We start from the raw sequence: 26,089 nt of genomic DNA on the forward strand, positions 1-26,089 counted from the left end.
TACTTACAGGAGGAGATAATTCCTATCTTTATGCCCAGAGAGGCTTCTGTCCATTAGTCACTTTAACATTAATAAGAGTTGTGTGGCCAAGTCCTAAAGAGTGGCTTATTATGAAGAGTACAACCCACTATAAAACATGTCATCCAGAGTGATAGACTTGCCTTGCAGCTCCGTTATCCCAGAAATGTGATGATAGAGAGAAATGAGGGCTGCAGCCTGCTGCAGCTGCTCTCCTGGAAGAGGTGTCCGTCTCGTATTCGGCTGCCGGTGGCACTCCGCTGCCCTGCGCTCCCTGCTCGCACCCCAGGCCACCTCGCTGACGTCGGCCCCACTGCTGGCTACGTTTTGGAAGAAGCTACGGAGCTCTCCAGCATGACTGGAGAAGTGGGAATTTTGATTTCTTCATCCCAGTGTGCCTGGAGAACTTGGATACCGAAAGGGCTGTTGATGGAGTGGGATGAAGACCTCCGCATTGTTGGGCTCACTTGCTCAAGCTCGTTATCTCTGGTAGCATCCAGCCTTCACCCTCCGACAGCCCATTGATGTGTTGTGAGCTGGTGGCCTCCATCCAAGTCCCGCAGACCACCTGCTGCACACATCCATGGGGCTCGTTAGTCCCCTTATAGCAGACAGGAGAAGTCAAAAGACAGGTCGTGCTGTAGGTGCTGGACTTCACTTTCCATGTCTGCACAGTCAAGTGAGACGCAAGGATATTGGGTGCGTCTCTGCTCGGGGTTACTGCCTTTAGCAGGACCAGCAACTCAGCATCTACTGGCGCTGAAATGCCTCCTGGAGAGAAACCTCGCTGCTGCCCACGCAGCCTTTGGCTCGGGGGAAACTGCCCTCGAGTGCGTAGGGCAAGGTCCGAGCTCCGCTGGCAAGCTGGCTTCCATCTCCATTGGTGACAGTGACGTTCCTGAATTAATAAGAGCGTTTCAAGTCCACGCTCTGTGTGGTTGCCAGCCTTGGAAGTTTTGCCCGCTCTGTTTTAATAACGAAGCCGGGCTGGCAGATTGCAGAATTATTCAGAGGAGAAAGCCATGCAAGGAGGGGACGCGATGGAGCCATTTTGCGTTGCAGCGGCGGCAGGGAAGGCCTGCCACGTGGTGAGCTTGGGTGGGGAGTGGCGGGGGAATGGGAGCCTCTAACAGCAGTAGCAGGTTTTGTGCAGCCCTTTCAGCTTCGGGTCTCCCACTGCTTCATGAAGGAAATAAGCATCATTGCTTTCATTTTCTGCGGCAGATAGAATTGAGCAGGAGACTTTAATTGAATGATTTGAGGGTACGGCTGCTTTTGAATGAACTCGCCAGTAGGGCCAAGTGGAGGAGAACAGAATTTGGGGGGACGGGAGACAGCAGGTGAGTTGGGTTGACATTTAAGAAATAAAGCAAGGGGCTGCCTGTGAGTGGAGGAAGGATGATCCCTGATTATCTGGGCTTGTTCTCAGTGCTTTGGAGTCAATAGCTCATTCCTCGCCACGTGAGGGTGGAGCAAGACAGCCGTGTGTTTAGTTTAATAACCAGGAAAGAGAAGCCAAGAGGGAGAGTCCAGGGCCGGCCGCTTTCCAAAGCTGACGACCACCTCCTCCAGCAGTTTATGGGACGATTTGATGGTGCAAAGAGCCACCCGATAAGACTCATGCAAGGCTCACCTGAAGGATGCTCAGGTGCCAGCCGGCGGCTCTCATCCGTACACCTTCGGGGGAGACCTGCAACGGCAGCAGCCGCCTCTTCTCGCCCACGTACGCAGGTTGTCCTTTCCAACTTGGCAGCTGCCAGGTACTTTTTAAATGCTTCAGCAGTGTTCCCTTGGTAACACTTTCAGATGCAGATCGCAACATGTGTAGGAGAAATATTGAACTCTACATCCAGCCACTTAATTACACGGTGAGCACCGTCCCGTTAGCGCATTAAATGCTATTCCTATTTCTCAAATGCCGATGTTATTTTTAGCTCTGACACATTGCAAGTATCAAGTAACCGGCAGGTTCGGGTGCTCTCGACGTGGTGCCGGGGAATTCACTTGGGGGAACCCTTGGGATTTACCGTGTAAGTTAAGACTGGCCGCGGCTGCCAAGGACGAGGCTGGATTTCCCCAGCCGTCCCGACCGGCTGCTGCTGCGTGCCCGGTGGGTTTGGGTTTGCTCCAGTGTTGGGCTAGACCGGTCCCGGTGTCTGCTGCAGCTTTTGGGGAGTCCAACCCAGCATCGCTTGCCGTGAACTTGGTGCCACCTCCAGTGAGTGCTCGTGGGTGCAACAAGGCTCCTCTCCCGTTGCTCCGTGCAGCGTTCCCCATCCCGAGGAATGACCAACACAGTGTGCAAAATTACTTACGCCAAAGGTTTTAAAGCAAAGGGGAAAAAAAAATGAACTTTGTGTTCAGTCCATGGCAATCGGGGTTCATTATAGCTCCCTGCCAGCTCTGGTCTCCTTCTACCAGCTGCTTGTTTTATTAATTTGTCCATCTGCTTTGAGGGAAAGTGAGTGAAGTGGTAGAGGGGGTTTTCTCTTTCCTTTTTCAGTCCGGGAAACCGGAGAAAAAAATCAGCTGGGAAATCTAGGCCATCCCATTGTGGCTCAATCTGGGTCTTGAAACCATCAAGCTGGGCTTATTTGAAAGCGGTCGTTTCTTTCTCAGTCTCACTCTTTTGATTTTATTTTGATTTTATTTTATTCGGTCATCTGGAACAAGCAGGCACAGAGGGGAGGTGAAAGCAGAGAACGCTGATAATAGTTCTTCGGCAGCAAGTTGGGCATAAAATAGCTTTATCTGTGAGTTTTGTCCTTTTTTTGCTCCCATTTGCAGCAGTTGAAAGGCATTCACAGAGGGGCCAGGGCAGGCAAGTGCGGGTGCCGTAGGAAGGCTGGTTATCCCCGGGCTTTGCAAAGATGATGTGCTGGCAGGAGTTGTGCCGAGCGGCCCACCCCGATAGTTGATATTTTGCTGGAAATCTCTGTCCTTTCTGCACATCGAGCATCGTGGGGAGGCCGTTGGCAATTGCTCCCGTGTCCCTTCCTCTGACCTCAGCTGCAGGGCAGCGGTGCCTGCATCCACCCCGCTCCTGTGCCCACCGCTGCCCCAATAGCATTCCTAGTCTTAGGATAAACACATCAGTAAGTTGAAGGCTTGTGTGTTCAGACTGGGGTTTTTTGGCCCACATATCCCACCTGACAGCCACCCCAACTTGGCTTTTTACCCCCGGAGGGTTTCCGTTGGGTTTCGCTGCCTGCAAACCCAGAGCTTGCTGCTTTGATGCAAACTCCTTCCATGCAGTCTCTGAATCCGGCGCTTGCGACCTCTTGCTAGTTCATTTTAATCATGTCATTAACCCAAAACTTCACAGTTCCCTGCTCTCGTGGCAGGATGCTCAGAGGCGTGCACCGCAGCCGGCGTGGGGTGCCTGCTCATGGTTTTCCACGGGAGGGAGAGATGCGGATCCCCTGTGCTCTGCATGTTGCTCTGTGCCCTCTCCTGCATTAGTTCACCCTCTTCTATCTGAACCCTTTCTTTAAACCCGTAATGTGGATTTTTCCTCCTTCCCCCAGCCTGTCTGTTATCCCTGCAAGGTCTCACAAGGTGGCAGTGTTATTGCTAGTCCACCAGTGGGTTGCTTGGTATTTGTTCAGCACAGTAAATATATGTGTTTAAAGTCAGCTTTGATATTGGTTATGATGCTGCAGAATGTGTTTTATAATATAGGAGGAAATATTGGGCACGGGTGGTTGAGAGCAGCCCATCCCCATGCCCACCGCAGAGGGCCTGCATGGTTTGCCCCCCAGCATCCACTGGAGCACGTGGGACATAGGACATCACCAGTGCCACCATCTCCCGGGGACTGGGAGCCACTTGCAAGAGCAGACATTAAAGCAGCCAGAAATGTTTTCTCCAACTAGGAAGCAAAACCTCATCTGCGCCGTCGTAGCAAGGTCCCCCACCATTAATGGAGGCAATCTTTGTCGCTGTTGTCTGGTTTCTATGTTGTTTTGTTCCCCTGGTTCTCCAAAGGGGCTGGTGAGCAGCAACCACAGCAACAGAAGTGCACTTCTGTGAGCACAGACGACCTGTTTGTTCAGAGCGTGTTGCCTGGGGCTGCTGCTGCCACCCTCGAGGGGAGAAATGGGTTTGGGGAAGCAAGATGAAGATGGGGATGGGATGCGCGGGGCCGGGATGGTGCTGCTCTTTGCATTAGCACTGCGGCTCAGCGGCTTGGCAGAGGCGCAGGTCAGCCCGGAGCATGGGGTGCAAAGGGCACCCTGGCACCAGGGTGCAGGCAGAGAGCTGCCCCGGCTCTGCCGCACTCCAGCCCCAGGGTCTGTCCCACGGCTTCCCGCATGCAGCACAGTAATTCAATACCAATCCATTATTAACGGGCAAAACCGGAGACAAATATCAGCGCAGGCTCTGGGAGGTTGGGAGCTAAGAGAAAGCCCAAAATCCACCCGTGTTTTCCATAAACTGTCCCTCTGTTGCTCCCCAGTGCTTTGAAGCAAAGCCTTGGGCTAGAGGACGGACACAAGAGCGTTTTCCTCGGCAGCGTTTCCTGCATTTATCTGCTGCTGCTGCTCTGCCTCCCGCATTGCCGTCTCGTGAATGCTTGAATTTCCTACTGCATGGGCACACAGCGCCCGGGGCTCTCAGAGCCAAAGTCCCCAGGAATACCAGGGGGGTTCGGCGGCTGACACGGGATGTCGGGGCGGGAGGGAGCCGGGGCAGGTCAAACGTGGAGGTTGCGTTGCTGCCAGACACACGGACGCCATCCCAGTGTTGCTGCATGGCCGGGCAAGTCCTCCTGTTCCTCCTGCGCCATTGGAGACCCCTGTAAAATCCCAAGGGGGAGAGCAGTAAATCCCAGCTGGTGCAGGGCTGCATGCATCACCAGGGCAGTGGGGTGTCCTCTCTGCCACCCCAAATCTGGAGTAACGGGCGAGAAGGTGCATCGTGCAACGGAGAGCTTTGCCCCAGCACCCGGCACTGCTGCTGACTCAATCAGAGCCAAAGCTGCTCTGGTGGGTTTGCTACCTTTGGCTGCCCCCACTCCACCCCACCCCACCCCCCACCCCCCCCCAAAGACACGCATCAGCCAGCATCAGGTTTTGGGGTGCTGGCGGTGGGGAGCTGACGTGTGTACCCTCAGCTGCCTGCACGCTGCCGCTTCCCGGCGATAACGAACTTTATGGCTCGCAAAAGCAATTGCCCATCTTTGCAGCTCCATCTGCACCGCTTATTGATGGAGCAGAGATGAGGTAGCCAGGCACCACTGTTATTTACTTTATTGAAAAGCTTCTGTGTGTCTCTGTTGCTATAGTATGGCAGGATTACAGTTTCAGAAAGCGTTTAGCTTGCCATGTGCCCAGCCCGACAGATTTTAGCCTAAAATGCTTAACTTTGCGCCCATGCTTAAGCGCTTGGCTGAACAGGAACCCATAGAAGTGCGTAAGCGCCGAAATGTTTTAGGTAGAAATCATCAAACACCGAGCTGATGTCTAAATCCTCGCTGTTGCTGAGTATCGGTGGGAGTAAATGTCATTTTGAATGGCTGAGCCTGCGCCGAGGTGTGGTTGGGGGTCCATCGGAAGGGCTGGAGAGGGGTTTGTTAATTGTATTAGCTCCGTCAGGCAGCAGAAGCAGCAGAGGTGATGGGGGCTGTGGGACTCCCCTGTGAACCCGCGTTAAAACAAGCAGCCCCGGAGCTCGGCGGTGGCAGCGATGCTCTGCTCGGCGGCCACAGGCACGCACACATCTGCCGGCCAGAGCTCTTGGCTCTTCGCTGGGTTTCTCGTTTCTTTGGTGTGAAAGCAGCTTTTGAAACCCGGGGGACTCCTCGCGAGCGGAGGGGTGACTGGGATCTCTAAACAACAAACACTGGAGAGCTTTTCTGAAGAGCGAGCTGTAGGCTTTGTAGTTTGCACCCTATCCGCCCGTCTCCCCATGGGCGAGGGGGATGAAATCAGAGCAGCACCACCCAACACTCCTGCCGGAGCGATGGTCACGCGAGGCGTAGGCAGATAAAGCGCTAGACCCAAAGCATTAGACTCCCTGTGAGGAGCAGGGAGTTGGACTCTTTGATAGGACAAGGGGTAGTGGTTTTAAACTAAAAGAGGGTAGATTCAGACTAGACATAAGGAAGAAATGTTTTACGCCGAGGGTGGTGAAACACTGGCCCAGGTTGCCCAGAGAGGTGGTGGATGCCCCATCCCTGGAAACGTTCAAGGTCAGGTTGGACGGGGCTCTGAGCAACCTGCTCTAGTTGAAGATGTCCCTGCCCATGGCAGGGGGGTTGGAACTAGATGACCTTTAGAGGTCCCCTCCAACCCAAACCATTCTATGATTCTATGATCCTTATAGGTCCCTTCCAACTTGAGATGTTCTATGATTCTGTGATTTACAAGAAGGAATTGAATATCTTCTCCTTTTATACTGACGAATTAAAAAATTCTCTCTCTGCGGGTTCCCATCATTTAGCAGCATCCAGAGGAGCAGGTCTTGCCTTCGGCATCGTGCTGCGATGCTGCGGTCATTGAGGTGAGCCTTCAGGGAAGAGCCTGACGCCGCTGCCCCTCTGAAGCGAGGGCCAGAGCGGTTCACTCCTACTCGTCAAGTAAATGACTGGGGACCCAGAGAGCTGGATTAAATTGCAATGGAGTTGGGCTTTCTCCAAGCCTCAGCTTTAGGCTTATATCCCAGCCATATGGCCAAGGACGCCACTAACTTCTCTCCAACCTCCCCGCAGAAGGCATCTTGCGATGCCTCGCATGCGTCGCTGTAGGGCTCTCAGCATCGTTACGCTCGTTGCCGATAAGAGTAACATATAATATTGATGTAGATCATCTGGCAGTCTTAAAGTGCTTTTAAATTGATGATCTGAGCATCAGAGCAATTGTTGGTTTTCAAATCAAACCGCTGCCATTCTGCGGTATTGCAGGCACAGGCTGAGCCAAGATTTTGAAGTAAAAGGCAATTTTGGGGACTGCAGGACCAGTGAGAGGTCTTTTGTCAGCCTCTTTTGAATAAAATTGGTTTGTTTGCTCTCAATTAGTATATATGCTTTTCCAAAATGTGTCAATTAAAAAAATCTTGAAGGGGATTCATGGGATAAACACTTTTTCTTTTCTGAATTTGGTTTCGTTGGGTATTTCAGAGCTTTCCTTTAAGAATTTGAAGCTTTTTGTTGGGAATTTTCTGTGGAGGGTTTTTTCCACACGTTTCTTCATGCTGTTTCATAGCATGTCTGAAGTGGCAGAGCACAGAGTCCGAATGTTTTGTTATTGCACAAAGATGAGGCTTTGCTCCAAAACGTTTCAGTCTGTCCCCTGTAGCATCTGCCCGTAATGACTTTAAAAAAGTTAAGTAAAAAAAAAAGCTTCAGTTCATGCATCAGTAGCACATGTCAGTAGTGCGTAATTCCATACTGCTATTAGTACTGCACCAGCGAACTACAGAAACCTCGTCAAAACAACCTACAAAACCACAAGGAAAAAAGAAAAATCAGAATTTCTAACTTCTTGTCTTTTTTTTTACTCCGCCGTGTTTCTTCAGAAATGCTCGTGGCAATGCATCGGCCGCAGCCCCTCACCGAGGACTGCGAGGGCTGCGCGAGTCCAAGGTGTCCTGGGAGCGGGGCGCAGCCTCGGGAAGAAGGTGGTGGTGTTAATTTGGGGTGCTGGTCGTTTTTCTGTTGGGGTGGGAGGGGCGTATGCCTGCACTGAGATGTGCTGAGCAGCTCGCTGAGCAATTCATCCTGGGCAAATGCTCAGTACGGTGTTTCCCCGTACGCCTGTTTGGAGCAGGGCACGGGAAAGGAGGCGAGCAAGTGAAAATCCAAGCTTGGCTAAAAGTTTCAATTTTGGTGGAGGAGGCAAGAGTTCAGGTTTGCAAACTCAGCCCATAGCAAGAAAATAGGAAATTCGTAATTAACTGTCTGGAAGTGTATCCCTAAAGATGTGACACAATGAGCCCAGCTTTGTGGCAAGGAAAATCTGTGATTTAAATTTTAATTCCAAAGGTGCTGGATAAAAAACAGGAAGATCTGGGAATGTAGGAGGGCACAGGGAGGCCTGAGGACCACAGGGCACAAAATGTCTCCATGAAGATTGAAACCAATATCGCTGCTTTAGCTTTCAGATGATTGTGCAAGAGAATTGTTATGAAAATGTGGAGCTAATAGTTCTATTATCCTCTAATATTAAATGCAAACAAAAGCCTGTTATGTTTTTGTATCTGAAATAACATTTGTATATGCGCTGTGGGTGCAAGTGGGCTGCTGCTGCAAATTCATCATCTCTCGAGGTGCCTTTGTCAGGGCTGGAGAAGTTTTCTCTGTCCGGTCTTGCTCACCCAAGTAAGGGACGGGCCCGGTGACATGAGGACAGGCTGGGTGTCACCTGTAGCCACCTGGGAGCGGCGGGTGCGTGGCTGGCCCCAGCCTTGCCCCAGCGATGCCCCATCTCTTCTGTGAAGTTACTGGTCCTGGCTGGGACATCGCAGGCTGCTCCCAGCCCCGCTCATGCGGGAGGACTTTTTGCGGGGCATTAAGTGTCCCCTTGTCCTCGTCAGCCCGCGCGCGGGGGAAACGTCACACGGCTTGGACATCTTCGTGCAGACAAGGGGAAAACTGTGGCTAGTCGCAGGTCTGGCTTTCCAGGGGGTATTTCTGCAACATACCACTCAATAATTAGGAATATAAGCTCAGCAGCATCAAGAATGAGCAGAAGGAGCCAGCAAATATGGCTTTATCCTTTGCTCTGCCTTGCAACAGCAAGAAAACCTCCCTGCAGGTCATCTTTGGCTCCGTCTCGGCATCTCCCTGTGGCACAGATGTCCCCCGTCTCGTTAACCTGGCCAGGAGCTCAGCAGGGACAGCTTTCCCAAAGCTGCAGGAGGTGGCTGAAGGAGACCCCTCGGCTTTCCCCACACACATGGTCATGGCAGACCCCAAAGAAAGTTTCTGGAGGAACTCTCTGAGCTTCGTAACGTTGCATGGAGGCACCTGGGCCACCCGTGCGTAGCAGAAGAGCCAGCTCCCAGCGCCGTGCACAAAACCATATGGAAGAAGAAGCGTTTCTCTCCCACGCTTCTCCCCAGGAGGCCCTTCTGAGAGATGACATTTTTTCTTTAACCCTCTGATTTTTTTCCGGTGTCTGAATTAACATGTGAAGCCCACAAATGAGGATGCTTTTTTTTCCCTCCCTTTTTTTTTGTTTTCTTTCACTAAAGGCTCCAGCATGGGGATGTGATTCGAGGAATGGGCTGCTCTGAGTATTTTAGTCATTTGGGTATCCAGAAAAAGCCAACCTAACGGCGTCTCTGTGCGGGGTAGGCTCACTCAAGACGTGCCTCATTAAGTGGATCTCTAGGAAAAGATGAGAGCTGAGGGGAGATAATTTCGACACTGCATCCCAGCCTCGCAGAGGTGGGTTGCAAGTGCGTACGTCACCTCCAGCGAGGCTTGGCTTCCGAAATCCCCTGGCAATTTGAAAATGTCACCCTTCATCTTCACCCTATTCATCAGGTTTCTTTTTACCAGGGAATGGCCCCAAAAAGGGACGAAGGGTGCCATATTACGAGACTTTCCAGGGTGTAGCATTGTGTGGAGAACGAATGTCCCTGGAAGTATATAAACTTCTGCTGCTTTATCCCTTGCCCGCTAAGTCCCAAAGCTTGTTAAATCCAAAGGTTTGTAGCAATGGTTTAATGTCTTAAGCATTGACCCAAATTACCTGCTATCTGTCCTATGAGTGATTAGAAACGCCGCGGCTTGGGGAAAGATCGTCTCCTCCACAAGCCTTCCCATGGCCCGGCAGTTCTGCATTTACAAGTTTTATTGGTTTAGAATGCATTTGATAGCAACAATTTCACTTTAACTTATTATAATGCTTTTTTTGTAAGCAGATTGGTTTGGTTTGAGTTTGCTTTTAAAAGCCTTATTCATCTCTAATCCAGAATAATACCATCTCCATGGCTTTTAACGTGATTAAATAAGGACAGCCTATGACGACACTGGGCAATTCAGTTTCCCAAAGTATTTAGCACCAAGTGAGGCTGCTGGGCCATAAAAGGAAGAATTTTGTGGGCTGGTTCGGGCAGTCCTTAGTTCAACCCCCATGTTCTCCCTGCAGGTCACTCTAGTACAAGTGCTCCATAATTAAAGGGTGGAAAAGGAGAGCCTTTTTCAATCGGGTTTAGCCCCATCTCTTTATTTATTACGCTAAGCTGCGCCGCACTCCCCGCCTGTGATGCAGGAGCTCTTAACGTCACGGGATTTCCTTGCTTAAAAGCTCGTTGGTGACCAGTGATGGGAGAAGGAGTGGGGTGACCTCTGCATTGCCATGGCCGTGGACTTGTCCACCATTAAGTAACTGCTCTTGGGATTGCACAGCCGGCACCATTGCATCTCCCATCCTCCCTCCATCACCCTCATGGATGTGCTCCGCTCTGGAAAGGAGATGCTGAAGCATCCAGGCAGGACCCAGGAGCAATTAGTTCCCTGTGTGATCTTGTGCCAGTCACTCAACCTCATTATGTCCCGCTTCCTTTGTGCTTAACCCGCGGATAATCTCTGGCAAAGTACCTTTCCGTAAGATGCTGTAGGATGAACCCACGGGCGGCTCCGAGGTGCTCGAAGGTGCTGTGCTGCAGGGATGTGCCAGCGGCTGAGCCCACGGCGTGGATGGGCGATGAATCCGCTGAGCATGGCAGAAACCTGTAAATACAGTAAAGAAGTAACTAGGAAAAATAAAGTGCCTACTTTATTATTGCCACTCCTCGTAATAGCAGAGTGCTGTAAAAGTAAGTCGCAATTCACGGACAAGGGAAAGCCACAGGCCAAAATCCTCCAGTGGTGGAAAGTAACCTAGGGATTGGGCTTATTATGTCTGCTTGCATAAACTCACATGTCTCTCTTGATATAATCTTAAAGCTCTTCAAATCCAAATTCCTCATGTATCTGTAAAAATGTGAAATTTTTCAGGTCTTTTTTTCCCCGGTCCTGCCAATCCCAAAAAAGATGGTGCTTGTCTTCAGCTGTGAGGGATCGGGTGAGGGTGCGTGTGTCTTCCAGGCTGGGGACCAGGACTCTCAACCTGCGTCCCCAAAGCTCACTGTCAGTTTGGAAAGGGAGACACGACTCCCATCAGACCGTGTCTCGTTGCCGTGTCTGCCACCAGCTCACAAACCCAAAGGGAAGTATTGTGGCATGTCTTCACCTTCCTAATTTCCTGGCTCCCTGGAAGACGGTTCGTAATTATGGGCCAGTTTCTCCATGTCCGCGGTGTCATTAGTAGCTGTCAGAGATAATGGAAGGTGATGGTGGTGGGATGAAAGCAAAGCCACTTCTGCTTCTCTGAGTGTAGTTGCCCTTTAGGTAAATGATAGTCACTTCCACAGCAATTAGTGCTTTCTGAAGTGTGTTTGATTAAATTAGATATCCCTCTTCCGAAAGCAGCAATAATTAATCTATCAGTGACTTGAGTGCTGGCGACTTTGTCGCTTTGCTGTCAACTTTCAGAGACAACTCCAAGTAGTTGGGGAAGGGAGAAATTATTTTCAAGTCTTTATTTCTATGGATTCTGAGACTACCCATTGAGGTCTTTTCTCTTAAACATGTTTAATTTCTGAAGCCTTGCCTTAGCGTGCAGTCAGGTTGATTGCACATTAAGCACTGAAGTGAGGCGTATGTCTTGTATTTTGTTGAATCAAGACCACATCTCGTGGCTGATAGGTCTGGACGCTAGATTCCCTTTTTTAGCAGAAACAGAGGTGCTGCAGGGAAGCATGAAAAGCAAGTCTTCCCGGCGAGCAAAGTGCAGGACGGGTCTCTGCGCCCATTCATCTCCCGGCGTTTCTGAGCGGGGAAGCGCCGGCGGCTGCCAACGGTGGGAGGATCCTGGCCCCGGTCCAGCAGCTCGTTTCAGAGCTTCGTCATCGCCGTGGCTGCAGAAGCCGTTCCTGGCACCGACACGGCGCAATGGGCTGCCGGGACCCTGCCGGCGGGGCAACCTCGGTGGCCTTGGCCAAGGCTACGTGGAGGTGGCCGCCATGCACGCCAACCTCCGCGTGCCCCAGGGATGTGCCAGCTCGTGTCAGCACTGCTTTGCACGCCTCTGTGCCAGGCTCCATCGGCAGATGTGGCTTTACTGTCCTCCCTTCCTAGCAGGGGCTTTGCCGGCGAGGAGCTCATGGCACACCGGTCTGCTGACAATGAGGGAAGTAGGCATGAAGTCTAATTAAATTGAAAGCATATTTAAACTGTTTTCTGAGCACTACTTATGAAGGAGCACAGATATTCAGAGCATATTAAACTGTCAAATTTAATAAATCTTAAGCAGCATGGCCGTGGGCCAACACCAATGCATATTTTTTGCAGCACCATTTAATTAAGAGTGAGTATTGTTCTTTAAGCTTATTCATTGTTCATCTGAAGCAGAGTGCACAGTAAGAGCAGTGGAAATGAGTTGGTTCAATAAATTAGACCTGGCTGCCGCTTTTTCGTTCGGTAGCATTGAATCTTAGCCCAGAAAAAGGAAACACCGTGGAAAAGATAAGGGCGTTACGGGGAGAAAATAGCCATGGCGATGTGACGAAGGAACCGGCGCTGCTTGCTCCATCCAAAAGCAGTCTGATCACAAGGGATGCGTTTTAATGCATTCATTGAGATGAGGTAAAACGGCAACAGGTCAGGGCTGGAGCAGGTCTTAAAATTGGTCGTTGTTTTTATCCCTACGACACAGCCGGCTGGTCGCGTGCTCTGCCGTTAGCCAGGAGGAGTGTGCTGAGCTGGAGCGCAACTGTTACAACTTCAGTATTATCCTGATGAAGATGGCTTTTCTTTTTTCTTCCATTGCAGTCGTGTTCCTCTACAGCCTTTGGAAGCAATTTGAACAGACCAGGTGATAAGAAGCCACCTCCTACAGAAACCGCTCAAAAGTGGTCTCTGGCATTAAAAATGATGGCGTGGTCGTGGGAGCTGTTGAAAAAGAAAATTATAAGAGGGGCAAAGGACCCTACCTTTCTCCCCAGGGTCGTGCACGTTGGGAAATCATCTCCAGACCTTCTGAGCAGCTTTGCAGGGGTGGGATGCTTTGCACGAAGGCATTTGCCTTGGTTGCATGCAAATGGGGTTGCATCCATGTGGGGTCAATAGCTTTTTTCCATGTCTCAGCTTTCGGAATCAAGCGACGGCCAAAGGGCCTGTTTGGGTTGCAATTTCCTGAGTGGAGACTGCAACCAAAACCACCGGCAGTTTTAAAGGGAAAGAAGAAGAAGGTGATGGAGAGGATGGAGGTGCTCTGGGCCACGCAGAAGCTTTCCGCCTTGTGTTGCTGCTTGGTCAAGCTCTGGGCTGGGGTCGACTGCCCCCAGTTTGGCAGTGCTACGCTGAGTTAAGAAATCGCTGGCAAAGAGGATGTGTTTTGTATGTCTCAAAATTTCACGGATATTGATAAAGTCTGGGGAAACCAGTTACTGTTCTAAGGACATGACAGGAGAGCTAGAAAACTCACTCCACAGAAATGTGTGAAAATTTTTTATGATTGCTTCTGGACTTCTCTTCCAAAGCCCTCAAACACAGGGTTGCAAAGGGTTGCTGGGTGATAGGAAGTTTATGCTGTGAAAACTCAGGTCCAAGGCTTGAAACCGCTGCCCTGCTTTGCAGAACCTTCTTGAGCGTATCTCCTTGCACATACTCCTTCACCTTCTATATTATTGTTTTTATTGCTTTTACTCGGTTAAAAATTCCGATTAAACAAGGCGAAACGTCACCCAGCGAAGGTTGAGGAGCAGAGCAAGCGTGTAATGGTGCAAGCCTGGGTACCAGCCCTGCCTCCAGCACTCAGCAGCTCCCGGTGCTGCTGGAGCCAGATCTGCCCTTGTGCATCTCACAAACCTCCGCGGATTTTTCTCTTCTGTCAGTGTTGCTGTTCCCCTCTGCCCGTGGTAATGGATTTTGGTAAAGTGTTTAAGTCGTATCAGCAACATGAGCATTTTGGTGCATACAGCAGGCTCAAATCTTGCTGAGTCCTGGCAAAGCCTCTTACCGGATCCGGGCGAGGAGCGGAGGGGAGGGATGCCTGACAGGGCACCGTATGGGAGATGCAAAAACTCCTTCGCTGAGCGGTTGTCTGGCTCCATTTGGAAGTTAATGAGTTGGCTGCTGAATTTACATTTGTACGTACCGATCTATTTGGCCCCAGCCAGTACAGCTGGTTGGCCCCAGGTGATTGCGACGGCGTTGCAGAAACTAGGTGTTTCTTTTTTAAAAAGTTAATTAGATTTAAATATGCATACGGTGATTTTTTTTGATATACGGGCTTATAGCAAAACGAGGGGCTGTGTGCTGTAAGACCTGGCGTGAGCGATGGGGGGCTTGAAGCTCTGCAGTGCTTCGGCACCCGATCGAGTTAGTTCGCGAAATGCATACAGCTAACGATACGCCGTGGTGACAGTTGTCTAACAGTGCCTCAATCCACCGATCCTCTGCCAAAATAACAGGCAGGCAGGTTGCTCGGTGAAGCTTTGAGTCCTGCCCAGAAGCCACAGGACCTCGGGTCAGCGCCCGACGGGGCGAGACACGGGGCGAAGGTCCCTGAGCAGCCGCAGCCTTTGCAAGGGGCTGGGAATACGGGGCGTGCTGCAGCTGCGGGAGAGCTCTGACCCTCCTGCAAGCTTAACATGTAAATTTACTCGGATTTTGCTGAAACTGCTTGAAGATTTTAATGAATTTTGAAGCCCTGCAGTTTGAGGAACCTGGCACAGAAAATCCATCCGTGTAATTAAACATCGCGACCGGACCAGGCGCTGTGCCGATAAGTGGCTGAGGCCAAGGACCGTGGTCGCAGCCGTGGTTCCTACGGCTAATGCCAAGCCTTGCTCTCTGGCCCCTTGCTGAGCGTACATCCATGCGTGGAGCGAGAGCCGGGCAGGGAGGAGGCAGCTGCTCAGTCGGGGCAGAGCGGGAGCGTTCCTTAATTTTTCTAAGGCACTTTAAGTTCTGGTGAGATGAAGACTGAAGCCCAAAACTCCTCTGAATGGCATTTGAACTGTGCTCCACAAGGCTGCTGATAGCAGATTTCAGGACACAAGGATGGCTTTTGCTATTTAGGTCTGTCAGTGAGGCTCTTCGTCACCCATTCCCGTCCTTCAGAGGTACCTAAAAATTAGAGTGATTGTTGTAACGCGCCAGATGTTGCTCTTTGGGGGGGGGGGGGGGGGGAAGAATAATTTACTAAGGAACTTCAAATGCAAACGAGGGAAGCTTTCCCAAGATCTGGCAAAATAAAACATTAAAATTCACACCCACCACTTCTGTCACACTTTCTTAGGCATTGACAACGAGGAGGCCAACATTTGGCAATTCCTCATTTGGAACTGTCAGTCTGTAACCTTCAATTTAGATAAAAGGCTGGAGAAATCAAAGTCCCCTTCTCCGCGTCTCCTCCTCTCCTCCTCCCCGCTTGGGTCCCAAAGAAAAGCCCAACTGCTCCTGCCCTTTTTTCCTTCCCAAATCTTAGGACCGATGTGACCAGGGAGGCTGCAGTGTCGCTCTTTCCCCTCCCGTGTGCTGCCTTGAGACCCTCACCCCACAATTACAAAGAAATCCGAAAGTGAGTGCCAGGCTGTAATGATTTTTGCAGACTCAGAGCTGAGGTGCCCTTCCGCAGAGTCGGGGCGCGGTGCCTCCCCTCCTGCCCGCAGGGCTTCAGCTCCCCCTTGCTTCAGGTCGTCGTTTTGCAAACTTTTTGCAAACTTGTTTGCAAAAGCTCGTCGTGCCCTTACAGTTTGTAACCGGAGCAGGGGAAGGCTGCAGGAGAGGTGCTAAACTTGGTGCAAAGCTACAAACCACGTTTGAGGGGTTTTCCCGGTGGAAGCACTTCCCGCTTTCATGAAAATCAACTGCTTTTAGTGACATATAGGGAATAGCAAGAACACAGGGTCGGTCTTTGGGTGCCCACCGAAGCCGTGCTCAGCAGATCGGGGAGCAAAGTCCCTTTGCTGGATCCGACTCCGTCTCTATCTATGCGGGTGTGAATTTTTACAGCTGAGCTTTAATTGAGTTGGTGATGCACCGTGGAGGGGGGAAAAAAAACAAAAAGGAAAGAAAAAATTGTCGCTTAAAGATGACAAGTGATTAGGTAGTGATGGGTAGATTGTCAGAAGCAATTAAGCAGAAGATTGACGGTGCAAGCGCACAGAGATGTGGGGTGTCGCGCGCGGCGGGACGCGGGGCACGGTGCGGGCAGGGGGAGGCGCCGCGTTGATAAAACCAAATGAGGTAACGGGGGAAATCCTCCTCTTGCAGTTAGTCACTTTTAATTGCTAAGACGTTTCCAGAATTACATGTTCTATTGCCAATAACCTTCCCAGAAGTTTGCAAAATGCTATTTTAAAGCGCGTTCTCCACCCCCAACCTCCAGCTTTTGGAGAAGACCTTGAAATGGAGCGTAGCATATGCTTCCCTCATTACGCTGCGGACGGGGTGTATTTCTGGCACCATTCAATGTCAAAACACTCCCAGTATTTTTAGTAAAACTGCTCAGTAGGCACGAGCTTCTTGCAAACCAAGGAGAAACAGAGCTCCCTTGCAAATACTCTTGGGATTCCTTGAAAGGGTACCAGGCTCTTGCTTTCCTCTCGCCGCGATGGCGCAATCCCCCTTTAACTGAAGAAACGATTAGGGTAGAAATGCACAGAGAGCAGCAGATGGGGTTGCTTCACCCAGGCCCACGGACTTGCAGGGTTTATACGCATTTTTCTTTGTGCCCCATTCGTGAGGCATCCGGCGCAGTAGACAAGTGGCTTTGAAGGGTTTCTCTGGGTTTTCTTCAACCGATCAGATCTTAAAGGCAAAGATTTTCCATGTCTTAGGAGGAAGAGGTCTGGAGGCCTTTGCAATGACTCTGAACTGGAATGCAAATATTTTTCAGTTCAACCTCTGTCTCCAGCTGCAGAGACAGAGCAAACAAACAAGCAAACAGATTAAAGCAATTGAAAGGGCAGATAAGAGCTGTGGAGAGGGAGGGACCAAAGTCATTCCCTTCTGGTGACGATGCTGATGAAACATCTGAAGTGGGACAATGTGACGACTCGCCGGGATCAGCTTCAGCGAGCTGCAGCCACTGTGTGTAACGCTGGTTTCGCAGGCTGCTTTTCCCTGTGGTTCAGCCGGATCTGCTGTCTTTCGGCGCAGGGGGCATTATCTTGCTGATTGGTTTTTAAATGAACGGTGCGTGCTGGTTTTTTGAACCAGTAATGTGGTGCCCAAGGAGGTCTGAGCATGTAACCTGTGTTTTCTGGAGCTTGGAAAGAGGGAGACGGGCTTTGAATTGCTGATCTAGCTCAGGCACAGCAGACGCCTGATCCACACCGAGTGTCTCGCGGTGATTTAGTGAGTCTGTTCTTACTGTTTCGAGCTATTTCTTCAAATCAGAGGAAAACAACAAAAAACATTCTTCCCTGACCACCCCCGGGCCCCAAAACAACCGCATCTCCTTTGGCACGTACTTTCTGCAGCTTCAAAATGTTCTTCTCCACTGTGGCCTTCATCTCAGATTTAATATGCTGGGTTCGGTTGGTGGGGAAAAAAACCTCAGATTTTTTCCCTTATTTTTAATCCTTCAAGGGACTGTTTAGTCACGATTCAAAGTGGACTTGTATTTCTGTTTTGTGAAAGATGCAACTTTGTCATTGCAAAACAACTGTACAGAGAACGTGAAAACAGAATAAATCATGAGATGGGTAAAGGAAGGGGTGGGATGCTTTTATCTATTTACTTAGATGTTATCCCTAAGTATTAACATTTTATGCCAATCATTCACTTTCAAATCTGTGAGACAAGGCAGTTGCATTGAAGGGGATGGGAAGAGATCATGCAGTGGAACATAGTTAATTATTAACATTTCAAAAGAATTTATGGTGGCTGTGGAGGGCTCTGTGCCACGTGTTAATCTCAGCAACGTTTTCTGCTTTGTGCCTGCAAACTGCAGGGTGCAAAACTCAGGTTTTGCTGTGCACGGCTCCACGTTTAGTCTCGTGCTAAATGCACGTTGGCAAATTGAACTTGAGGCTTTTAATGAGAGCGATGGAGAACTTGAGCTGGTCTCTGAGGTTTCAGACGTGCGTACGCAGGGTAACCGATCCCTGGGCAAAAGCTCCAGAGCCAAGATTCATCTTCCATGGTGCAGCCACGTCTTCTTAGCAGCCCCTGACCAGGGTTTCTGGGTTGATGACTTTGCTGATGGAAACCAGCACCGTCCTGGTGAGGACAACGGGGCAACGTGACCTTCAGGGCCAGGTCCGTAGCTCCTGTGAGATCCAGGATTTGAGCAGTTTGTCCTTCTTCCTTCTCTTCTCTTTGCAGTCTCCAGGGTTTCAAGAAGCATAGGCAGATATTTAGGTTTAATTGACAGTGGGTATCTCCTAAGCTCCCCTGAACGAGCCATCGCTGTGTCCTTATAAAAGATGGAAAAGCAAGATATATTGCTACCGCTCAGCTCCTGGAGCCTTCAGTAAATTTATCTCCGACTGCTCTAGCGAGTCATGGGAGATGAGGAGAGGATACATATGCACATGCCCTTGCTGTCACTGCTACGCTGTAAATGCAATTTCATCAAATCCTAATTTCATTCATATTCTGACACTTTGATTGAGCTGTACGCCGGTGCTGTCCAGGGCTGCCACATTAGCGTGGGTTAATATAGATTTGGAGGCAGTTCTGCGTTTGCCGCTCCGCAGGATTGATGGGCTCTGCCGTGAACGAAGGTGAAACGGATGCTCCTCTATCAGCCTTCCCCAGGCATCGGTTTCCAGCCTCCCGCTGTGTTGTGTTTCAGAAAGCTGGGAAATCTGATGCATGCTTACGCCAGCTTGCTGGCATCGCACGGGGGGGCAAACACACGGCTCTCAAGTCAGCGGGGTCGGGTTGCGTGCTCGGATGGAAACCCCCAAATGTGAATGTTTGTCAAAGCCATCCATCCGTGAGTCGGCAAAGCTGGGCTGGAAACACAGGGGCCAGGAGGTCCCACTCTGCTAACCTTTGCTCTTCACTTGGTTCATGACTTAACCTCAATCAGCTTATATAAATACAGAAAATTAAGTGCACATAGGATTTCTGGGTCTAGGTTTTTGTTTGATTTTACTATCGGGGTGTTTTGATGCCTTCAGGCATCCCCAGCCCTCAGACTTGACACCACCTTTCAGCAAAGTGCCTGCAGTGCAAGTTGGACATAATGTGCAAAAGCGGCTTCTTTTCTTTACGGTCCGGGTAAATGGGGACCGTCCATCACAGCCACCCCCCAGCCCGTCTGGTCACCCAGGCAAGAAACGCGGGGACATTTCCAGCAGGTGCTGAAAGTCAGGGGACTCCCACCCGGGGAGCCTTAGCACAATTCCTGACTGCAGAAAAGCTCTGGCAGGAAATTTCTTTTACTGCATCCTCCCATTTTGGGCCATACAAATACCAGATCAGCCTGCTGGTGCTCGATACTTTCCTAACCAATTACCAGAGTGCTAATTGGTGAAGGCAGCGCTGCTGCTGAAAGTGAAAGCTCCCTGATGCTGGGCATTACCGGCAGTGCCTCCTGCACGGATCAGTGCCACCCCAGTGTGCCATTAAAGCCCTGGCTCAAACATGCTCTTTGCTGCTGCCTGTTTGCCGGAACAACGGGCTCAGGGAGACCTGATAACACTTGACTTTCAGTTCCCAGATGAAGCAGGGCAAGTTTTGTGCTGTAATACTTGATAGAGCATTTTCTAAGTCCCAGAGGGACCATATGATGCTTCAGTGCCGTGCAGGTCCTGTGCTGGGCTACGACTGGTTGTTGATTAATGATTTTGCCATTAACATCTGGCTTTTTTAGGACCCTTCCTTGTCTGTAAGTCCTGGTTGGCCATGCTGGGCAGCCCCTTGCCGACGCCGGTGTCTCCGTGCACACAGAGGACTGGCTTACTTATTTCTAAACGGCAAATGACAGCGTAGATCGAGAGCTGCTCTTCTCAGTTGTCAAAGCTGTTTGCATAATTTTAATGCCTTTTCCTTCCCTGGACTGATTTCCCCGTGTAGAAACCCTTCCTGCAAAGAAAAGCGAACGGCGACAGAAATGGCTGGGGCTCTCCAGAAGTGGTGGGGCTGCGTTCTCCATCAGGTGGGCTCAGCGATCAGGGCCAAATTACAGGTGCTGCTTCAGTCCTTTTCATTTGGGGAATGAAAGGTATCATCAAAATGCAATTTGGCATCTGGGCTCAGACACGGTCCACTCCTCCCTGCAAGGCAAAATTCCCTCTTCAGAGAAATGATGTAGGGAAAGTAGCTTTGCAACATGAAAGCGGCTCTGATGAGCCACCTGCCCGGTGTTTCCCTTTGCTTTGCTGAACCTTCTCTCCGTCTCTCAACAGAAATTACTTGGAGCCAATTGCTACAGTCTGCAGGTATTTCTCGTTTCTATTTCGCATCGAAGGCAGCCGTCAGCATTTCCACCAGCTCTTAGAAATTGTTTGTTTGTTTTCAGAGGAGCTTGCGATAAAGACTCGTAAAAACTAGGGTTACAAAATAGCTAGAAATTTGGCTCGCTCCTCTCTCCCCCCGGCCAAAGGAAGATGCTGCAATTCTCCAGATAATTTAATTGACAATGACCCCAGTGCCGGGACTTTCCTGGGTGACCCTGGCACGGAGGTGATGCCCGTGCTCTGCCTCACCCTCCCTTCGCTCTGGCCCCGTCTCCTCGGAGGAGCTGCAAAAATTGGTGTTGTCCTCTTGAAACACCCAGCGAACAGTTACAGAGGCAGCCTGGAGATCGGAAGGTCCTTGGAGACAAACGCCAGGAGCTTTTTTTTTTAAAAGCTCTTAAGTGTTATTGGGTATAATCTTACAGTTCTCTGCAATTTAAAAGGTCAGAAGTTTGCTCCCGAGCAGTGGTTGGGATAAACAGAAACCAGCCCGGCACGGGATGTTGGTGGCCGCAGGGTTTGTCCCTTCTGTACAAGTGGACTTTATAGACAAATTTTGCAGAGAGGGGAAAAGAGCCACAAATCAGCAGAATGAAACCCAGGATGAAATGGTTTGGATTTGAAGGAAAATTCCCACTGAAGCATCTCACGATTCCCAGTCACCGCCTGATGAAAATCTCTTTAATTTCATCTTCCTTTTTTTTTTGCAACCCAGATTTTGTTATTGTTACTGAAACAGTTATCTTCTGTGGAAACTTACTTTGCCAAATAAGAAGCCAGGAAAAGGAGAAAAGTTCAAGCGGGGAAATGTCAGTGGACTCTGCTGCTCATTCTCGCTGCATCTGCAGATTGCTCTCAGCAAACAGGGACCGAGGGGCGCACCAGCCATTAATTTCAAGAATTCAAACCCAGTTGTGATTTCCCAGAAGGAGATAAAAATCTCGAGGTAGGGCCAGGTTCACCAGGCACGCACGCCCAGCGGCGCGGGCAGCACCTGCAGGCAGAGGCGCCCGTTGCTCAGCTGAGCTGAGCTGCGATGCAGCAGCAGCGTTTCGGATGTCCCTGAGAGATAGGCACGGCAGATCTTTTAAGTTAAATGAAGTGATTTCTTTCCTCAGGCTTGCTAAAAATAAGAAGTAATAAAATGATCCAGTAGAATGATTTATTGTCATCAGTAAAGCAAGGAGGGGATGAACGGAGGAGCTGTGTATGGCGACTGCCTGGGTGGCTCCTGGGAGCTCGGCCTGGGGGGGACTTTGCACAGGGGCGAGCAGAGCCCCTCTTTGCACCCTAATGTTTTTAGGCACATCCCAAATTTGCATTTGGGAGGGAGGCAAAGTCTGTTGCTCGTGCAGGATTCATTCACGGGCCAGGGGCGTTCATGGGAGTAAAATGCTTGAAAAGACCAGGGCTGTCTGCAACCAGTATGTGCACCGGGAAGTGCCTTTTTCTGCTCGTGTTTTGTTTTTAAGGCGACACGGGAGCCTGTTCTCCCCTGCTACGTCCAGGAGGCTCAGCCCCTGCCCTGGGAGGGCTGCAGATCCATCGGGATGCGGGGATGGTTCCTGACTCTTTCCCTCTGCCCAAAACATGACCGTCACTGCCCGCTGTCCAAGCCGCAGGGCTCGGATGTGCCAGGCTCCTTATGCAGAAAAAAACCCAGAAACTTTGGAGTTTCACCTGGTAAAAACCTGCCTGGAAGGCAAGTTTCTCGTGCAACCGGTGGCTCAGCCTGATGCTTGGCCTTCCCTGCACGACCTCTCCTTTCCCAGCACTCGGGATGCCGCAGGTTTCCCTTACTGCCCGTCTTTTAATGTCTGTGGGGTTTTCCTGCTCCTGCATGACCTGGGGTCCCCTGGGGTTGAGCACCCACGAACAGGAGCCGCTCCTTGCTCCCAGCTCCCCGTGGGGTGCAGCCTTGCCTAAGTGTTTGCAGGCTGAAGGTGTCGAACAGACTTAAATTAGTTCCTTAAAGCTGCATGTAGTTATGCTCAGCAGCATTACAAGCTCTGATATGTGTTTTTATTGCAGCTTATTAAAGCATCAGCGGTCGAGAGTTTATTTTTGATGTATTTTATTGCATGATGATTTACAATAAGCTCTTAAAGAATGCACAGTCATTGCTTCTAATAATCATTTAATACATATTCATAAAGCATTTCTTAATGGTACCTTCATTCAGAATATTTTATTGGAAGCGACATGCAGGCCAGAGTCTTCTGAGCTGCGCGAGACTGACACAAGGTCTGATACAGAGAAATAATTTTTTGCTCATCTCAGGGTGCAGTGCTGCAAACCTCCAGGTAACCTTTAACTTCTTCGGAGGTGCAGTTCTCCAGGCAAAAAAAAAAAAAAAGAAAAAAAAGAAAAAAGCTGTGTTTAAGTGTCTGAGGGGTCAGGCAGCTTCAGCCAGTGCTTTGCATTGAAACCTGGGGCAGCTGATTTGTGGGGAGGGAAAACGCGTCGCCTGGATTCCCCAAAGAGTTAAAATAACTTCAGGCAGAGTTAAAATAGCTTGGGTTTGGTTTGTTTGTTTAAGTGTTTTCTTGACTGCTGATTGTGCAAGTGTTAGTGATGGCAATAGGATCACCAAGTATGGCACGAACGTTTATCTGTCTGAAAACTGAATCTCTAATTACAGAGAGAATCCCTGAGACTTTATAACAGGAGAATCCCTTGGAGAAAGCCATCGTAATACAGACAGGTTGCCTTGCTACCCAAATGTCAGGAGAGGGGATCACGCTTTGTTTGAAACCCTGATGTAACCTCAAAATGAGGTTTCTCGTAGCGGCACTTGGACCTGGTGGTGATTGTGTTTCATCGTAATGTGATTTTATCATATGTTTGGACAAATCCAGGGAGAAGAGATGGATTAAAGGACTTTGATGGTCTGGTCCCAGACTGGTAAATTTAGGTGGGGACAAGGGGGAAGGTCAGAACTTTTGGGGGTAAATTGCTGAAGTTTAAGCAATGATGATATTTAGGCTTTACTTACTTTTTCTTATCAATCGAGCTCAAAGCACTTTGAAAAAAGAGGTTGTTTGCTTCCTCCTGGTTATAGAGACGGGGAAAGAGAGACACAAAATGGCAAAGTGTTTTTCCCAAACACCACTCTAAAGCAGAGCCCCACCGGCTGCGTCCCGTGCTGGTCCTGTGCCCGTCGACTCTAATTCTCCGTACAGAGGAAAGCAGCAGCGCTGGGCAGAGGAAAATGCGCTCCGGACAGAGTTACATGGGTAGGTGCTCGGTCTGGTAAAAACTAAGCTGGTAGAAATCAGGTTTCTTTATGAAATGAATGAAAAGAGAAGGAGAAATTTGCAGTGAAATAGTCAGGGTTCAATACTTTGCTCACCTTGAACGGAGATCCTGCGTGTGCTGTGTCAGGGTGCTTGACGAACGTGTGCTGGGCAGGTAGTTTCATTAGCTTTGCGTAACTTCAGTGTGTGATCTGAACGTGTGCAGCCATCGCCAGTCTCCGGATACAGGAGGCTTTCTTTGCTTTAGGTGTCCTGCTCTTCCTGATGTGCTAATAAGGAATAACGAAACCTTTAATTGGATGTTGGGGAAAGATTTGTCCTTGGAGCTCTTACCTCTCTCCGTAGAGAGGGTTTTGTCCTTTTTCCTGGTGTTCATTTGCAGGGAAAGGGTGGATTGCCGTCAATTTGGGTGTTTCGGTCCAGGCTGGAAGGACCTCCCAGGGCTGCTGCGGGACTCGGCAGCCCCCCGCAGCCCCCGGCTCCTGGTGCCAGCTCAGACCTGGATCCTGGGAGGCTGCATTTTGCATTTTGTCCCAGCTTTGTCACCCGGCGCTGAAACCCTCGGGGGCTGAGCAGCTGAGCTTCTTGCCTTTATCTGGAAAGAGCCGCGGGCTCCTTTCCGCGAGCGGGGAGCCCCAAGCGCAGCAATTTCCTCCTTCCCCCAACACACCAACACCTCCGCTAGCGAGAGCGACGTGCATGCACACATACAAAAGCAAGGCTTGTATACAAATGCCGCTGGCAGTTGTGTAGTGTGGAGTCATTAACATTTAGGAAGCTGTGATTATATAAGAAAACAAGAAAATAAATCAGCAGATACTTTGTCTTCCTGTTTAAATGTCCATCGTGGGATCCAGCGGAATGGTTTCGCTTAAAAGGAGCATCAAGTGCTGTTTTGAGCAGGGGCTGCTCTCGGGTGCTTAATCACAAAGGCAGTAATTGACTGTCATACCGCTTTCTTTCTCATTTTTATTTTCATCATTCATCGCCCAGAGAGAAAAAAAAAAAAAAAGAGCTGACAGCCAGAGAGAATAAGAGCAAGTGCTGCTGTAGGGCTCCCCGGGAGCCAGCGTGGGTGTCACCTCCTCCGCGTGGCTTAGTGCCACCGAGGGGGACGCAGCCACCGGGGAGCCACGCATCGGCAGAGCGGCTGCGTGTGGGTGCACGGCGTCGGTGTGCTTCTCCGTGATGGGCATTAGAGACTTTCCCCATCAATTCTTTGCTTAAATGTTTTCCAGCAGTTTGTTGGGCGATGAAGCACAATTCCCAAATTTAAGTCTGTTGCAATTAATGAATTCTAGTCCACAAGCAAATGGGTTTTTTTTCTTCTTGGATTTTTTTTTTAAAGTTAAATATATTTCTCTACGTGCCTTAGAGCTAGAGCATCTTCTGAATTTTCAGCCTTGCTCTTTCCGGAGCGAGTTGTACAGCTCTGCACCCGACTTCTGCTCTGGTCCCCGCCACCCGCACCGTGGCCCAGAGCTTTCCCTTCCTCTGCCTTTGCAAGCTCTTTCTCTCCCTTTTTTCCCCCAAAACCCTTTTTCTCTTCCCCCTGCAGACCCCGCTGGACAGGCTGCCCTGTTGTCCCCGTTCCTGGCTGCCCACCCGCAGGGACCAGCCCCAGCGCAGTGCCCTGCGGTACCAGGGGACTGGCGGGGACTGAGACACTTTCTCAGAGCTAATTTGAGGCAAGAAAGGCACAATTAGATGCACATTTCAGGCCTTCATGACATTTGACTAATTGAGAGGGGAATTGAGAGTTATTTTTACTCAGTGCAGAATCTGGAGACGGCAAAATATTTTTCTTTCTGGAAAAGTTGTTTGGCTGTTGAGCACGGCCAAGCGAATTTCGCTGTCGCCGCAGCTCTGCAAAGGCCGCAGCAAAGCGCCGATTATCCAACACAGTCAGGAGAGGAACAATACTAAAAATTACAGCTCTCAGCACCAAACCACCACGTCCTGCCTGGGGAGAGGGATCGTTTCCATCAGTCAGGAAACATCAGATTCCCCCCGCAGCCGTCACCGCGGGGACCAAGGGCTACGGCGAGTCTGTTGTGCTGAGTCCGGTGTTAAAAGTGCCATATCATAGTGCAACATTTTGGGTGGAGAAAAGTGGATTATGGGATCTAACTCATGGATAGAAGAAGCAGTGGCAAGTTCCCTTGCGAGGCTGAGGAGTTTCTGCTGCTTACAGCCAGATAGGAGCAATTTTTTTAAAGGATTCTGGTTTTCTTGTTGGGGATGGCACTATTATTGTATGGTTTGGTTTTTGCTTGCAGACAGACTGGGAACTTTCTAATGGTTTCATGGTGAAAAATGGGTTTAGCAAGAGCATCAGCTCAGGTGCATGGTAGGAAGCTGTAGGAGAACTGGACACAACTGGGCTGTGGACACAACAA

This window comes from Aptenodytes patagonicus, chromosome 13, assembly GCF_965638725.1.
Source record: "Aptenodytes patagonicus chromosome 13, bAptPat1.pri.cur, whole genome shotgun sequence".
NCBI lineage: Eukaryota > Metazoa > Chordata > Aves > Sphenisciformes > Spheniscidae > Aptenodytes > Aptenodytes patagonicus.